This window comes from Gopherus evgoodei, chromosome 6, assembly GCF_007399415.2.
Source record: "Gopherus evgoodei ecotype Sinaloan lineage chromosome 6, rGopEvg1_v1.p, whole genome shotgun sequence".
Taxonomy (NCBI): domain Eukaryota; kingdom Metazoa; phylum Chordata; order Testudines; family Testudinidae; genus Gopherus; species Gopherus evgoodei.
Window position 1 is genome coordinate 114,938,256 of NC_044327.1, and position 18,213 is coordinate 114,956,468.

The following is an 18,213-nucleotide window of genomic DNA, read 5'->3' on the forward strand; positions in this document are numbered from 1 at the left end:
TGTTGCATGGAAAGTAAAGTGAGAGTGCACTGACCCAAAAGGAGTCTACGCCTAGGACAGAGCGTGTCACATCGAGTACTACACCAACAATGTATGTTATGTGATGTGTCAAAAAGTAAAATTCAAGAGAAACAATGGCTGATTTTACTATTGCAAACTGTGAGACTCAGCTAGAGTACATAAATTGCCTCACAGAGTCTTTAATTGAGAGGAAAGTGGTGGCAATAGCTGATGCACAGGCTAAGTACAGAGAAATATGTGCTCTGAACTGCACTGAAGAGGAACAGATGCTTAGCGGAAAAGCTCTTAAAGCACTTATTGAAGATGAACTATGGGATAGCGATGTAGCTTTTAGCAACCCTATCAACAGAAATGAATCACAGCACTTATCCTTAAAAGCTGCAAAAAACATGGTGCTATGAAAAGCGGAAGAAAGTGCTGACGTCAAGAGTTATATGCAGCTGCTAAATTTTTATGGAAAAGTGTTCTGTCCTGCAGTACGTGAGAGCTTCAGGGATCCATAGCTGATGCCAAACCTAAAAAAAAATAATAAAAAAAAAATTGCATGACTTGTAGTTCTTCTTTAGGTAGTGCATCAGCAGTTGCAGTGACTTCAGCACCAGAAGTATGACAGTAAGCAAACGGAGCTCAAGGCTGTCATTTTATCAGAGAACCTCATGTACGACTGCTTAAGTGAAAGACAGGTTTCTACGACAACTGTGTGCCAAAGGTGCATAATCTACCACTACAAGTGCTGTTGGAAAGACTGAATTATCTTACTGGAAAGCATTTGATTCAGACTCCAGAGATTCTCTCTTCACTCTGAATATGCTTGGAATGGCTATGACAGTCATTGATGAGGTCATAAATGCAAAGGAGATGTTCATCTGCTGAGTTTACCATTTGAAGACCAACATTATGACACTTGCCGAGCTACACTGGAGGATGTTTTCCAAGAAGCAGACAAAAAGAAAAAAAATTACTATCAACAAGGGCAACATTTATACCTGGCATCAAGAAGTCAAATCATCAAGCAATGGAATAGCTCCAGGATGATAAAGCACATCCAAAACTACCCTCCCCTATTGGACACAGATGTGTCTTGAAGGATGGACTGATCACACCAGTTATGTGCAAAATACCATGTGCTTCCAAATCAATCCTTAAGCTAATCAAATGTTTGTGTGCAAACACCAGATGCTCACCACCCCTGCTAATGTTTGGTCAGCAGCCTACCTTGTACAGAGATGTGCAAGTGTGGCTCAGACGAGTATCAGCGTGACAACATGTCTAGCAGTGTTGCCCTGTATGGAGACAACACCAAAGTTGTCTTTGATGAATAAATGTTTTCAGTCCTACATGTCAAGGCTAACTTCCCTAGGATCATCAAAGATTGGTGTCTTTTTTATGTAAGCAATGCATCCTGGATGACTGGAAAAAGGCTAATGTAGTGCCCATCTTTAAAAAAGGGAAGGAGGAGGATCCGGGGAACTACAGCCCAGTCAGTCTCACCTCAGTCCCTGGGAAAAATCATGGAGCAGGTCCTCATGGAATCAATTCTGAAGCACTTAAAGGAGAGAAAAGTGATCAGGAACAGTCAGCATGGATTCACCAAGGGCAAGTCATGCCTGACTAACCTAATTGCCTTGTATGACAAGATAACTGGCTCTGTGGATGAGAGAAAAGCAGTGGATGTGTTATTCCTTCACTTTAGCAAAGCTTTTGATACAGTCTCCCACAGTATTCTTGCCGGCAAGTTAAAGTAGTATGGGCTGGATGAATGGATTATAAAATGGATAGAAAGCTGGGCAGAGCGTTGGACTCAACGGGTAATGATCAATGGCTCCATGTTGGCAGCTGGTATCAAGTAGACTGCCCCAAGGGTCAGTTTAGTTCAATATCTTCATTAATGATCTGGAGGATGGCGTGGATTGCACCCTCAGCAAGTTTGCCAATGATACTAAATCGGGAGGAGCAGTAGATAAGCTGGGGGGTAGGGATAGCATACAGAAGGACCTAGACAAATTAGAGGATTGGGTCAAAAGAAATCTGATGAGGTTCAACAAGGACAAGTGCAGAGTCCTGCACTTAAGACGGAAGAATCCCATGCACTGCTAAAGACTAGGGACCGAATGGCTAGGCAGCAGTTCTGCAGAAAAGGACCTACGGGTTACAGTGGATGAGAAGCTGGATATGAGTCGACAGTGTGCCCTTGTTGCCAAGAAGGCTATCGGCATTTTGTGCTGTATAAGTAGTGGCATTGCCAGCAGATGGAGGGACGTGATCGTTCCCCTCTATTTGACATTGATGAAGCCGCATCTGGAGTAGTGTGTCCAGTTTTGGGCCCCACACTACAACAAGGGTGTGGAAAAATTGGGAAGAGTCCAGCGGGGGGCAACAAAAAATGATTAGGGGGTTGGGGAACATGATTTATGAGGAGAGGCTGAGGGAACTGGGATTGTCTGCAGAAGAGAACAATAAGGGGGGATTTGAAAGCTGCTTTCAACTACCTGAAAGGGAGTTCCAAACAGGATGGAGCTAGACTGTTGTCAGTGATTGCAGATGACAGAACAAGGAGTAATGGTCTCAAGTTGCAGTGGGGGAGGTTTAGGTTGGATATTAGGAAAAACTTTTTCACTAGGAGGGTAGTAAAACACTGGAATGGGTTACCTAGTGAGGTGGTAGAATGTCCTTCCTTACAGGTTTTTAACGTCAGGCTTGACAAAGCCCTGGCTGGGATGATTTAGTCGGGAATTGGTCCTGCTTTGAGCAGGGGGTGGGACTAGATGACCTCCTGAGGTCCCTTCCAACCCTGATATTCTATGATTCTATGATAACATAACATTTTCTCAAATATAGCTAAATAATTGTTCTTTGTTTGTCATGTTTGCTACCACTGTGTTCCCTGGAGTCAGGTTCTCAATCTTTTTCTTTCTGAGGCCCTTCCCATCAGGTTATAAAAACTCCATGGCCCACCTGTGTCACACCAACTTTTTTTCTGCATAGAAAAGACAAGGCTGGCTTTAGAGGTTAGCAAGCCAGGAAACCGTCCAGGATCCCACACCACAGGGCGCACTGTGATGTTACATTGCTCAGGCTTTGGCTTCAGCACCTGTTGGGGGGTCCTGCTGCCCCAGGCTGCAGTCCCACGCAGTAAGGCTTCGGCTGTCTGGGCCCTAGCAAGTATATCACTAGCCATGCCTGAACATAGACCCCTGAACATAGACGGCACATATGAAAGGCCAGGGGAGGCTAAGCGCACCACCGCCAAACAGGCGGGCATCCCGCCTGCGGTCCTGCATGTGCTCCCGCCTGAGACCCCAGTCTGACTTGTCCTCTTCCCAAATTAGCTCCACCGGCAAGGGAGCCTCATGGGAGGGGGTGAAGAGGCTGGCTGGCTCGGCTGGCCAGTGGGGGTGAAGAGGTGCATGAGTGGCCAGCCGGCTGGCAGGCGCCAGAGGAGAAAAGGTGCACGCATATGAGAGGCCAGCTGGCTGGCCGGCAGATGGGGAGACGGGGCAAAGAGGCACACAAATGCACGTGAGTGGCCAGACGAGGGGAGGGCCCTGAGGGGGCAAAGAGGCGCATGAGTGGCTGGCCAGCTGTCTCTGCTGGCTAGCAGCCCCTGGGGAGGGGGCAAAGAGGCGAGTGAGCGGCCAGCCGGCAGAGGGGATTGGGCACGAGAGGCACACTTGCATGAGTTGCTGGCCAGCCAGTGGGGATCCAAGGGGACTGGGCGCGAGAGGCATGCCTGCGTGAGTTGCTGGCCAGCCGGCGGGAGTCTGGGGGGATTGGGCGCAAGAGGCACACCTGCATGAGTTGTTGGCCAGTCGGCGTGGGTCTGAGAGGATTGGGCGCAAGAGGCACGCCTGTGTGAGTTGCTGGTCAGCCGGCGGGGGTCTGAGAGGATTGGGCGCAAGAGGCACGCCTGCGTGAGTTGCTGGCCATCCAGTGGGCAGGCAGGGGGGATTGGGTGCAATTGGCATGCCTGTGTGAGTTGCTGGTCAGCCGGCGGCGGTCTGGGGGGATTGGGCACAAGAGGCATGCTTGCATGAGTTGCTGGCCAGCCGGTGGGTATCTGACGGAAGGGGCAAAGACATGCAAGCGGCAGGGGGGGTCCTGGGGAGGGGGAGAACAGGCGCAAGCGACAGGTGAGAGGGCTGAGCGGGGTTAGGGGTGGAGCATGGGCAGGGCTTCCAGGAGAGGAGGCTGAGCAGAAGTGGGCGTCAGGGTGTGGCCACAGCCTCCCCAAACAGAGGAGTCATGCGTTGCCCATGCCCATGAAATCTGCTCATGGTCCTCCAGGGGGTCCCGGACCCCTGGTTGAGACCCACTGCACTGGAGAAATGGCTTTCGAATAATACCAAACTCAACCCATTTCTGACGACACTGTATTATCAACATTTCAACCAACCAGAGACACAGAGCTGAGAGCCACGGGAGACAGCAAGTGCCTCCTGCCATGCTGCGGAGGGTGACACCACTGAAATTATGATTCTGTAGAGTTTACAAAACAAATGACACCTCCCTTACCTTTCTATCACTAACCTGCCCATGGAATGAGATTTGAGTACATTATACTCCCAGATTATTATTAGTTGGCATTGTAAACTAAAGGCAACATTAAAAGCAAACTATCAAATATATACGATGGAATAAAAATTGTTGTAATAAAAATTTAATATTCTCTCTTTTTAACTCATTTTTACATTATCCTATTTCTGAAGGACAGCAGAACCTTGTTAATCCATACTAATACCTGGGAGACTGATTGTCAATTACTGACATTTTGTGAATTAGCAAATACGGTAAGCCAACAATTAACGAAGACAATGCATCACAAAATGTACTTTGTTGATTTTGACAACTGTCGTTTGGTTTTAATTATTTATAATACTTTGTAGTGTACTGTGATATATTTTGTAAAAATAATGAAGTCTTGAGCTCAAGCAATGTGCCATTTTAAGAAAACATCTTAGGAATTAAAGCATCTGAAGTCTGTAGTTGGGATGGTGAAGCCATGGAGACCCCAGACACATACAGGTATCCATGCCAGACAGAAAATATCCATAGTGTATTTCTATAATTTGGCAGAGAGAACAGCCAAGGATGTAGGTCTATGCCTAACAGCTTCCACTGGGACACACAACTAATTTGGGTGCCTCAGCAGGCATTGGTCTGCATCCACTTCTTCACATACGGTGCAACAGCAGCTCCAGACAGGCTGAGCAAACAGTTGGAAATCAGCATTATATTCCCCTAGCTTTCTGTAGTTCCTAGAGACAAAGCTCTTTCAAACAGTCTTTGCTTATGGGTTCAGGTTTGGGATCTTAAAAAATACAAAACTTTTATACAGAATTTGGCTGTGAAATCTTTACTATAAGGTATGGCAAGACCACTATTTGTGTATACACCTTAGTTGAGTTTTACGGTTATGGACTACCAAGCAATGGCAAGCCAAGAATGGTCCACTATCACACAACTATGTTTTGTTTTGATCTCTACAGAGAACTTCAATAGTTTGCCATTTGCCAACAATTTCCTATGCTTATAATAGCTAACTGTTGGCAACTGTTGTTTTGTTTTTAAATTATGGGTACTATATCTTGGAATTTTTTAATGTCTGATTTGTTGAAAGGTTAGTTTTTGTTTTCACAATTATAATTAAACTAACAAAGCTACCATATTTTAAAAAAAAAAAAAAAGTCAAATCACACACTGATATTTTCTACTATTTAAAAAAAAAAATCACTGGTGATTTATGACTCTTCAGAAGCTTGAAAATCTACTTCCTCTTTCAATCATCAATTGTCTACAAAGCGGGCTGTTAACGTAGAATTTAACTTCTTAATGGAAATGGGGAGAAAGTGAAAGGAGAAGAAAGGAAATTCTCTGGAGTTTCATCTGGAGTTCTCACTCCTAACGGCCTACTTCTTGGCTGTGTTTTTGTTGTTGTTGGGGTTGTCTTTTGTACTTTTTATTAAGGCAAAGCTACATTGTACATTACTTGCTCAGGATCAGGTTAATATTCAAAGAACCTGGCCAACTGGCTTGCCAGCTGGTGAGCCCTCCTCTTCTGAGTACACTAGGAAGAGTGCCAAATTTCTAAATACCTATTCTTCTTTTTGGTTCTTCCCTTCTGTATATGTCTTGTGTGCCCATGTCCCATTCTTCTAGTCAAAAAGAACCAAATGTGGTTTTTCAAACTTTGTTATTGCCACTCTTTGGTTGGCAGCAGGAGGGCAGATTTTTCACTAACATGATAATAATAAATAGCATTTACCAGTAGATCTCAAAGCACTTTACAAAGGAGGTTATCCCTATTTTAGAGATGGGGGAACTGAGACAGGAAGTGACTTGCCCAAAGTGAGTCAGCAGGTCTGCAGCAAAGCCAAAAACAGAACTCAGGTCTCCTAACTCCTCATCCAGTGCTCTATTCTCTAAGCCAGTGGTCCCCAAATTTTTCAGGGGTATCCCTGTCTACACGACCACCCCTGGGAGCAGGGCCATGGCTCCCGTGGAGGGAGTGAGGAGGGAGACGTGAACAGGAGTAAGGGGAATTGTCTGCAGCTGGGGGCAGGAACGGAGCCGCGACTGAGGGCAGGGCTGGGAACAGAGCCCCGGCTGGGGGCGGGGACAGGGCTGGAAGCAGAGGTGGCGGTGGGGAGGGGCTGGGTTAAACTCCCACCCTGCCGCCCATGAGGGCTAGCCTGGAGCCACCATGCCCTTCCACAAATGGTCCTTTGCACCCCCTGCCCCACAGTTTGGAGAGCACTGCTCTAGTCTAGGCCATGACACAGCACTGCTTTCCCATCCACTCTCTGAAGCTGAGCAGACCACTTCCACAGTAAAACTGTGGAGGAAGATGACAGATGTAAAATGGCCTACATTTTGCTAACAAATGTGGTTAAATATGGTACGTCAAGTTTTGGGTCTATCAGCCACAATAGTTTCTCTTTAAACTGAAGACAAGCCCCAAAACCATCTAAATCCACAAAACTTCTCTTTTTGCATGCTATTTTGAAAGATTATTACAAAAATAGCTCTCTCTCCTACCCTGATATTTTTTGTATGTAAAATAGGCTGAAACTTTAAGTTACAGACACCTGAACATAAAGAATTTATAATGGTAACTTAACAGCTCCTGATATCCTGAATCTAACGAAAAAGAGAATAAATTCTAATTACACTTTCTTCCATTTATTTCCTCCACTCAGACTAATACAGTCTTCTGCAAAGTGGATGGCAATTCTTGCTCAAAAGCAGCATGAAGCAGCTACAGGGAATCTCAGTGAGAGCACTCCAAATCAGGCAAGGCCTGTCTGCGCAACACCAGCAAAGAGAACAGGCCCTGAAAACATTAGGGTCAATATTTTTATATTCAGTTCCAGGAATCAGTATGCATATGTATGTTCTATCTTACAGTCATACTTCCAAGAAACAGAAACCTAGCTGTTTCATTCAAAGGAGACCTCGAACCTGATAAATCATTATCCCTCTGTTCAAGATCAAATACCCAAGATAATCCTCAATCCAAGATGAGCTCATGATTACTGATACAGAGGACCAACCCTCTAACATTAAGCAGCATTTTCAACTGAAAAGGCTGGCCTATGTGGAAAAAACAAAGCCACCAGAAGTACCATATAAACCAGCATCTATTCAGGTTTCTCATGTTACAGTATAAACTTCCTCGCAAATGTAAAATGTAAATAAGACATCCTTTCAAAAAATAAAAATAAAAAATGCGTAATGCAGAACTAGTGCCAAAATCCAAATAAAACAGATATACTGAGTTTTGTTCAATTCAAGTACCTACAGTTTTAAAATAGTTTACTATTCTGGTGGGGAAAAATGAAATGAAAGGTGTTCCCATGTAACCCTATGAATTTTAGCTGACACTTGGAAAAGAGCATGCATCAGCAACAAATACTATTCCTATTATGCAACATGGATTCCTGTTTGCAAGCAGAATTCTGCTACAGATGTTTATAGTCAAATATAGAACCTCTGCACTCAGAAATTCTGTAAACTATTAAAAGAAATCATAGCACAGTGATTTGTTAGGCATTTTACTCCACCATGCAAGCTATTCATTACCCTATCAAATTTGAGAAACACAATATATTATACCTACATATAAAACTATATAAAATATAATCTGGGTAAACATTTAAAACATGCCACTTCCATTATATCACAATTCACTTCCAAATACCTTATGTAATCTACTGCAGTCAGAAATAAAAAGGTTCCTTTATATTTGTCACTCTTTGATATAGACACCCTACCTATCAACAGCCACCATACAACTTACCCAATCCAAAAATTCTCAAGGCTTTTAAGACTGTCTACTTTATTCCCCTGAACACAAAGAAAAAAACTCATTTCACACTAGAATAAAATACATTTTCAATATTTTTCCTCTATATTTTTCTTGACTGTAGATTTATAAAACCAGCTTACATCCAGGACTCGTTAGCTTTGTGAAAATATACTGGATAAGATTCAAAAGTTGCTGATTTCCTGTTTTAGGAAGTAGCAGTTCTAGCAAAAGAATCCCCAAGGCAAAATATTTAGTGTTCCAGTGTGCAAGCTCTAACAGCCTTTGTTCTTCCCTTTGCTATAATCATTACTGCTTTCTTCTCTCCCTCTCCCTCTCTGAAGCCTCCAGCTTTCAGTATAAGATGCAAATGCCAGCTCAAATCTAAGTACACATTTATTTTTTAGATGACAAAAAAAACCCTGTCCATTATCCATTGCTGTGAAGCTTTGGTTAAAAGTAGTCATCCCTTAGCAGCTGATGCGCTGCCCATTCCTATCCTTATTTCATAACTGCTCAATATTATAATTTATGTCACTAATAATCCACTGGAACGCCATCAAAGCTCTAAAATATATCCTTCCATTTGGCTACAAAATCCTCTCGTGTAATACAGTTTAAGAAACACAATCAACTTGGTATGTTTTATATATATTATACACCTATATATAAAACATATATAAAACACCGGTATTACATTAAAGTAGTTAATTCAGAAATAGTAAGTAGGCTACCTAGATTTGGCCATGCAATCAATATCTATAAATAATTAGATGGAAAATTCTAAATGTGTAATGCTGTACTGCAATGCAGAATAGCTCAATGCCATGTGGTCCACAATTTATGATTGTCACTCAGAGGCCTATTCTGTATGACTGAATAGTGAAAAAATCCTCCTCTATGAGATATATAAATGAAGATATTGTATTTAGCCTGGGTATCAGTAAGTCTTTACAAATAACAGCTTTAATCCCATTAAATTTGGATGAAGTTAATAGTATTTCTTCACCTACATTTAAACCATTGTTTCTTCACCAATGTGTCAAGTGTGCAATCAGGAGTCAGATTTAGTTTTTGTATACATGTAGCTTCATACTGTTGTTATAGTCATACTCAAAATGCCATATCTCACCTTGTGAACCTTGACCTTTGAAAGATTTTTTAGCCAATGCTCAGTTATTGTCAGAGATGCATTACCTCTGCAAATATGAAAGGGTTAAAGGCAGCCCCAATCAATAGGCCTACAAGAAAAAAAGAGAGAGAGAGTATGCCTTATAGCATCTTTGCAATGCTTTTATGCACAATTCTACAACAATACTGTTTCCTTTGGCCTTTAAGAAAGACATAGCACACCCCCCCTTCACATCTTATAACGAAGAACACCATAAGACAACACCCTGTAAATAAAACAGCATGCAAAGCAGCATTCTTCAGTCACAAGCATAACTACAATTACAAATCATTCAATCCATTTTTATTTCATTTAACCAGTGTCCCACCCTTGCAAAGAAAAAATATTTTAATAAGGGTCATAAATCTCAGCTCCTGCCCATTCTTTAAACATAAAAAGGAATGAAAAGCTAAAGTAATCTCAGTTACTGCAAATATGTAAATTTATATACAGAATCCTTTATGACTACATTAGCCACATACCAGTGCTGTGTGTCTAAAGTGTGCATTCACATACTGTTTTGGGATGATATCTTTCTGCAAGCTCCTCTGCTTTTGGCTGCCATGAAGGGAGGAAGCTATCCCACTGTAGTAGCTCAGTGACTGCATTGTGTTCAGGAGCTGATCTGCCTCAAACCAGTTTCAGCCGGTTCTGGTCACCCTACATAAAAAGCTATGGCAACCCTCGCTGAGTTGCCAACAAGTCCCTGAAAATCGCAGGGGCTCTTTTCTTCTTTGTGTGTGTGGGTGATTTCCATTATGTCCCCCTATTTCAAATATATCCCCACTACATACAAACATCCTTACACCCCAACTCCACCCCACAAACATTCCCTTCCTCTCCTCCCCCACTTACCTCCCACAACCTGGCTGAAAGCTGTGAGCTGTGTGTCTGTAGCTAACAAAGAGACTGCAATAAAAATCCTCATAGGATCTCTCTTGCTGCACAAGGCAGACTCGGCCGCAGCAGTGGGGTGACTGCTAACCCAGGTCTTCTCTGTCTCCACTCCCTACAGTACAGGGTGGCTGCCGATTAACGTCATAACTGCCCCCTCATGCCAGCAGCTCTGGGGTGGCAGCTAACCAAGGTCTTCTCCTTCCCATCCTCCCAACTCTTCACAGTATTTGGGACAACACTAATAAGTGTTTTCTCCTTCCACACATCATTTTTCTCCCCACCCCACAATCCACTTCCAGAAGAAATCCCTTCTTTGTCCCCTCCCCACACCCAATATCACTGTGGTGGTTTCTTTTGCCTCTCAACTCGCTTTAGGGCACTGGTGGAAAAGAGTTGTTAACCAAGGTCTGATCTTCCCCCACACCTTCACAAACCACAGGGGGCATGGAGAGGGTGCTGCTAACTGAAGTCTTCTCATCTCCCACAACCCCCATCCCCAAATGTGACTCTGTCCTGATCAAGGTCCTCTCAACTTCCCAAAGGTCTGGAATGACTCATCAAGGCCTTTTCTGCACCCACCCCTCTCAGCACTGGGATAGTTCCTAACCAAGTTCCCCTCTTCCTCCTCCATCCTCTAATCCAGGGCCTGGCTTCCTCAACACACACTTGAGAGCAGCTCCAAATCAGGATCTATTATACCCCCATTGCTGTCCTGTCCACCATCAATCTTTTCTGTGCCCTTTCCCATGTCCTCAGTAAGGTGGTGCCTCAACATGATTTTCTCTGCACCACCCCAACCAATCCCCCCACTGGTATAACTTATCACTGGTTTCTTCACTCCAACACTTCCTCTTAAAGAAGTGGCTCCTAATAAAAGTATTGTCTCTCTCTGATCCTCACCCCATCTTCTCTCCACACAGAAGTGGTTCGTAGCCACAGTCTTCTCTACATCCCTTACACTCATCTCCTCTTCACTCTGGGGCGGCTCCTAATCACAGTCTTTTCTGGTTCACTCACTCCCCGTCCCTTCTCCTCTCTGGAGCAGATCAAAACCACCATCTTCTCTGCATCCCTCGCTCCCATCCCCATGCCTCACTGCCTGCCTCCATCCCCTCAATACACTGGGGGAGCTCCTAACTACGTCTTCTCCACACCTGTCATCCTCATCCCTTGCCTTCACTGGGGGGCTCCTAACCACAGCCAGTCTCCTCTACACCCTTCACCCCCATCCCCACCCCTCACTGGGGGGCTCCTAACCGCAGTCTCCTCCACACCCTTCACTGGGGGGCTCCTAACCATGGTCAGTCTCCTCCACACCCTTCACCCCCTCCTCCCGGGGAGGCTCCTAACCATGCTCCCTTCTGCATCCCTGACACCCATCTTCCCCCCACAATGGCAGACCCCCAACCAATCTCCTCTGCACTCTTGGCCCCCATCCCTTCCACACTGGGAGGGGGAGCTCCTAACTAGAATCCCTACATGCTCTCCAGCGCCAAACTAAAGCCCCTTCCTGTTCAGAGGGTAGCTGAGGCCTGGAGGCCGCAGGGGCCCTGCCTGGAGGAGAGGGCGCTCCCCTGGGAGGCCGTGGTGCCTACGCCCTAATCCCTCCAGCGGCTGGAGGCAGGGGAGCCGCTAACCAGCCCCCGCCGTGCTGGACTTTGCAGCCGTCAGGCCTTGGCAGCTGTACCGCTCCGGTGACCTCGGCCCTGCGCGCTGGCGCCGGCTGCCTCCCCATTACGGAGGAGTCCCCCCAGTGAGAGACAGGGGACACCCTTTCCCCTCCCCCCGGCGGCCCGGGAGCCCCCTGGGCGGCGGCGGCTGCTGCAGGAGCGACGGCGGCGGCGACAGCCGGGCCCGGGGAGAGAGCCGCGGCTGCCGCGCTCCAGGCCGCTCTGCCCCAGCCCAGCGGGGCCTAGCGCGCGTGGGAGCAGCAGCCAGGCCCTGGGGAGAAAGCGAACCCGCTGCATGCACACGCCGCACCCCCATGCAAACAGACCTGCTGCTGCCCTGCAGGGCCAGCGACCCGCACCCGGGGGGCTGCTCCTGCAAGGGGGACCTCGGGCAGACAGGGCTCAGGGCTCTCTCACTGCCACTGCAGCCTGCAGAGAGGCCTGGTTAAAAGATGGTTGAACATAATGGCAGAGAGAGAGAGACACTCTGGCTGGGACTGGAGGAAAAGGTGGGGGTGGGGGGGTGCCTCTGTGGCTTGTCGAGAGAGGGGAGAGATCGCCCGTGTGATCCAATTTTAAGCTTCTCCCTTGCTAGGTAGGAGGTTAGGGGCTTTTATAGGTGTGTTTGCAGCATTTCCTTTGACAATCTGGGACTCCTTGGGGGACAGAGGAGAGAGAGCGAAGGAGTTAAAAGCCAACCATACATGTCTAAATCGCAGACGAGGGGAGCTCAAGTGCACTTAACAGGGGATCTGCAATTTAGGGTTTTTAAAAAACAAAACAAAAACGTGTTCTTTAGGAATCAGATTGAGCAGGCCCAGGCAAAGAGTTTATATATATATATATACCAGCTGCGATTCATGGTTTCAGTTTTTCCAAATTGAAGACTGAAAATGGTGTTGGCTACAATGTCTGTTACACAAATACTAATTTTAAATAGAAAGTAGCCGTGAGAAGCTAATTTTTATTCTTAATGATCACAGAGGTTGTTACAGCTAGAAACTGAGAACTCAACATTTGAAATTCAGAGCAGAAAAATCCCACTGACTTCAATAGGAAATGGGGGGAGATGGGGAGCATGTTTCCTCCTTTCACAATCTTTTCTGTTTTATTCTATCTTTACCTATGTTAAAAAGCCTTCAGTCTCAGAGGGGTCTGTTAGTTGTTACAGCACAGGAATCAGATCTGGGTTTTGTTTTCACCTCTTCCACTGACTTGCTATGACCACAAACAAAGCAAACACTTGTTTCTACCAGTTTCCTCACCACCTGTAAAATGGGGACAATATTTACTTTCCTCACAGGGCCACTGTACAGCATTGTGAAGCTATTTGATGTCACTGGACAGAAGATGCTATGGAAGAATAAAAATTATTATTTGCTGTAGGGTGGAAGAAAGGAGTTATTTTTTTTCTGACTCCTGCAGTAATCAATTTACATCCTAAACATGAGATTTGATTAGACTTATTTTGGCATGCATAAAGGGAGATGGGGAGGTTGAAATTCCATATTTTAAAATAAAATGTTATTTTTTTAATCAGTATCACTGTAGATTACTACAAGGCAGGAACTTAAAACATCTGCACGTGCTTTTTAACATTACTGACGATCATTTGCATTTCACCTACTGTGGACACTGGACAATGAAAACAGTTAGTTTCACTTTTGTTTCTTGGCAGTTTTACTTTCTGCCTCACAGGAGAATGTTTAAATCCAGTGTTAAGGGCTGGCTTATAGAAGCTGGTGCTTACAGTCTTCAATAGAGTTTTGAATCTTAGCTGTTATAAACCCCTTAGCTTTTTGACTTTTTTTTTTAAACAAAACATAAGTTTGTCCTACATTGACTTCAGTGTCCCCTAACTACAAATATTATTGATCATAAAATTATCCAACCTCTTTAAAAAAAATTACTCCATTAGTATGACTGATCTCTTGTGGCATGAGTTCTATGAGCTGACTACAGGCTGTGTGTAGAAATAGCCTTTGGTTCATTGTAAAGCTGACTGCCATTAATTTCATTATTTGATCCTTTTTCTCTGATAATGGGACAGCATATTGTACAAGTGTACAGTATTAGTCTTTGGAACTTTATATATGAATGATTAATTATAACATCACAATAATAGCATTATTACATTTGAAATAGGTGTTACTATTTTACTCTATATACTTTGGCATGAACTTCTGGCATTTTTTGCAAGTATATAGAAATTTGTCATATGCACACTTGATAATCATGAGTGCTACACAAAAAGAACAGGAGTACTTGTGGCACCTTAGACACTAACTGTTCTTTTTGCAGATATAGACTAACACGGCTGGTACTCTGAAACCTGTCATTATGCAAGGCACTGCATTTAGCCCTATAGAGTGGAAATCCATCAACGCCATGAATGCTACAGTAACATTCCACATAAGACTGCTGAAAACAGCATAGATACAAATTATCATTAAGGTGCCATCTTATGGAAGGATGCTTTTATTAGAAGATTTGTTTACAAAGGCCCTAGTTCTTCAGATTCATTCAGTTGGGACAGATTATCCATCCACATGTATGGGTTTGCAGGATCAAGACCTTAACTTGCTTATAATCTTAATCAAAATAATAAATGATTAGCACAATAAATTAATTACAGGCACAATATTGATCCAGTGTAAGTTTGGCACATTTTAGAGTAAGTATTTGAATGAATTTGGCAAACAGTAATAAGAATAAACTAAGGCTGTCGATTAATCGCAGTTAATTCACGCGTTTAACTCAAAAAAATCAATAAAAAATTAATTGCGATCACACTGTTAAATAATAGAATACCAATTGAAATGTATTAAATATTTTTGGATGTTTTTCTATATTTTCAAATGTATTGATTTATTTTACAACACAATACAAAGGGTACAGTGCTCACTTTATATTATAAATATTTGCACTGTAAAAATGATAATAGTATTTTTCAACTCATCTCATACAAATACTGTACTGCAATCTCTTTATCGTGAAAATGTAACTTACAAATAGATTTTTTTTGTTACATAACTGCACACAAAAACAAAACAATGCAAAACTTTAGAGCCCACAAGTCCACTTAGTCCTACTTCTTGTTCAGCCAATCACTAAGACAAACAGGTTTGTTTACATTTACGGGAGATACTGCTGCTTATTTACAATGTCACCTTAAAGTGAGAACAGGCATTCACGTTGCACTTTTGCAGCCAGCGTTACAAAGTATTTATGTGCCAGATGTGCTAAACATTCGTATGGCCCTTCACGCTTTGGCCATCATTCCAGAGAACATTCTTCCATGCTGATGATGCTTGATAAAAAAAAATGCATTAATTAAATTTGTGACTGAAATGTGTATTTCCTGTTCTATTTTACCTGCTTTCTGCCATATATTTCATGTTATAGCAGTCTTGGATGATGACCCAGCACATGTTCTTTTTAAGAACACTTTAACTGCAGATTTGACAAAACACAAAGAAAGTACCAATGTGCGATTTCTAAAAATAGCTACAGCACTTGACCCAAGGTTGAAGAATCTGAAGTGCTGTCCAAAATCTGAGATGGACAAGGTGTGGAACATGCTCTCAGATGTCTTAAAAGAGCAGTACTCAGATCTGGAAACTGCAGAACCCGAACCAACAAAAAATAAAATCAACCTTCTGCTGGTGGCATCTGACTCAGATAATGAAAATGAACATGTGTCTGCTTTGGATCGTTACTGAGTAGAACCCATCATCAGCATGGATGCATGTCCTCTGGAATAGTGGATGAAGCATGAAGGGACATAAGAATTTTTAGCACATCTGGCACGTAAATATCTTGCAACACCAGCTATGACAGTGCCATGAGAATGCCTGTTCTCACTTTCAGGTGACATTGGTGGCATTATCTCCTGCAAATTGTAACCAAACTTGTTGGACTGAGTGGACTTGAAGGCACTAAAGTTTTACATTGTTTTATTTTTGAATGCAGTTTTTTTTTGGACATAATTCTACATTTGTAAGTTCAACTTTCATAATAAAGAGATTGCGCTCCAGTACTTGTTTTAGATGAATTGAAAAATACTATTTCTTTTGTTTTTTATAGTGCAAATATTTGCAATAAAAATAAATATAAAGTGAGCACTGTACACTTTGTACAATATATTTGAAAATGTAGAAAACATCAAAAATAGTTAAATAAATGGTATTCTATTATTGTTTAACAGCACGATTAAGTGCACGATTAATTTTTTTAATCGCCTGACAGCCCTAGAATAAATTAGTTCATATTCTAAGGGACTTGTTTTAATACTTAATCTAAGGACCCCAATCTTTCATCTAGCTCTGCACAGGCACAGGACTCTGTCTGTACTGAGCTTCAGAATCAGGCCTAACGTTTATGACATCCTATTTTCTTCCTGATAACCAGTAAAATGTTTTTTTCCCCTGATGGTTTTAACATTAAATCAAAATGAAAACGTTTCTCTTCTCTTTTACTGGATCCCATATGCTGCTTGTATCTTAAGATAAGCAAGGTGACAGCTGCCAACAGTAGTCCTAGAAATATTAATATTTGAACAGAACATTTTAAATATGTTCTACCATTTATACATGGGTAAAGCATTCCTGAGCATCCTGTCTTTCAGGCTGCTTTACTTTTCTCTTTCCACTCTGATGTCCTTGACATCTTTGGGGAAAGAAAACTCCAGGTACGTCTACACTGAAAAAAAAACAAAAAAACCACAGCAGCCAGGCTGAGAGCCTGGATCAACTGACTGAGTTAATGCTACCAGGCTAAAAATAGCAGTGTAGACATTCCTGCTTGGGCTTGAGCCTGGGCTTTGAAACCTGGTGACGGGGGTGGGTCTGAGAGCCCGGGGTCCATCCCTAGTGGGAATGTTTACACTGCTATTTTTAGCCCTGTGATGCAAGCCCAAATCATTTGACCAAGGCTATTCGCTGCTATGAGGGATTGTAGTGTAGACCTGTCCAAGGCCCAAGCATACATATTTAACAATAAGAGAATTTACAGTAGCATTTATGAATTGAGCCAGGCTGACAGTACCCAGAACAAGAATGTAACTGGCAACAGCAATCCAAACTTCTCCACAGCCAGTATACTGTTGTTCTAATTTGAAAGGACCTAATAGGATTTTAGTGGTTTTGACCTTGTCGCTACTGAAGTTACACTGATAGTTAACCCCTCAGTCGATTTAAAGAGCACCTTGTGTCCATACATAGAAGTGCTTCAACTGATTGTTGAGGAGGCAGCAATTGATGTCACCCCCAGATTATTATAGAGGCAAGAACTGGCGTAGATTGTATTGGTGCAGACTCTGTTGAACCATAAAATATCCAGCTGAACAGTAAAAAAAATCTGGCTTGGCTGTTAGTGACTGAGGAGCCTAAATCCCACTTTCAAAACTGACTTTGGCACTTGGGGTCAGATTTTCAAAAGTATTTAGGTGCCTAAATATGCAGATAAGCACCTAGCAGGAATTTCAAAAGCTCTGCAGCAGGCTAGATCCCTAACTCTCATGGGCACTTTTGAAAATATCACTAAGTAATTAATACAGTTACAGAACTGCATGAATAGCAGCTCATTTCAGCAAGTGGCACAACATTATTCCTCATCTGTAATTTGGCCTTCTTGTATGTACTCAATTCATGGAGAGTCTCAGGCTACATGTGAGACCATGTCTACATTACAGGCATCATAGTGCTGTAGTTATGCCACTGTAACACCATAGTGTCGAAGTTTCCTACAGCAATGGAAGGGATTTTTCTGTCACTGGCGGAACTCCACCTTCCCTGAGCGACAGTAACTAGATCAACAGATGCATTCTTCCATTGACCTAGCTGCATTTATACCAGGGGTTAGGTATTTTAGCTACGGCCTTCAGGGATGTGGATTTTTCACATAGATTCATAGATTCTAGGGTCAGAAGGGACCAATGTGATCATCTAGTCCAACCCCCTGCACAAAGCACACCACAGAACCCTACCCATCCACTTCTATAACAAACCCCTAACCTATGCCTGAGTTATTGAAGTCTTCAAATTGTGGTTTGAAGACCTCAAGCTGCAGAGAATCCACCAGCAAGTGACCCATGCCCCACGCTGCAGGGGAAGGTGAAAAACCTCCAGGGCCTCTGCCAATCTGCCCTGGAG

The 18,213-nt window shown here is 43.3% G+C and overlaps 1 protein-coding gene across 6 annotated transcripts in view; it reads right to left on the reverse strand.

Moving 5' to 3' along the window:
- Positions 1-12,514, reverse strand: part of ZNF532 (zinc finger protein 532) — a 97,139-nt gene extending 84,625 nt beyond the window's left edge. For 2 of the 6 annotated variants that reach the window (XM_030567493.1, XM_030567492.1), the window contains exons 1-2: positions 9,977-10,201; positions 9,456-9,564 (exon numbers count right to left, since the gene is read on the reverse strand). The gene's annotated coding sequence lies outside the window, so the exon portion shown is untranslated. Of the gene's footprint in view, positions 1-8,466; positions 8,523-9,455; positions 9,565-9,976; positions 10,202-10,349; positions 10,451-12,387 lie in introns of those variants that run through there. The other 4 variants (XM_030567494.1, XM_030567497.1, XM_030567496.1 and 1 more) reach the window with 4 other exon arrangements.
- Positions 12,515-18,213: the final 5,699 nt, after the last annotated feature.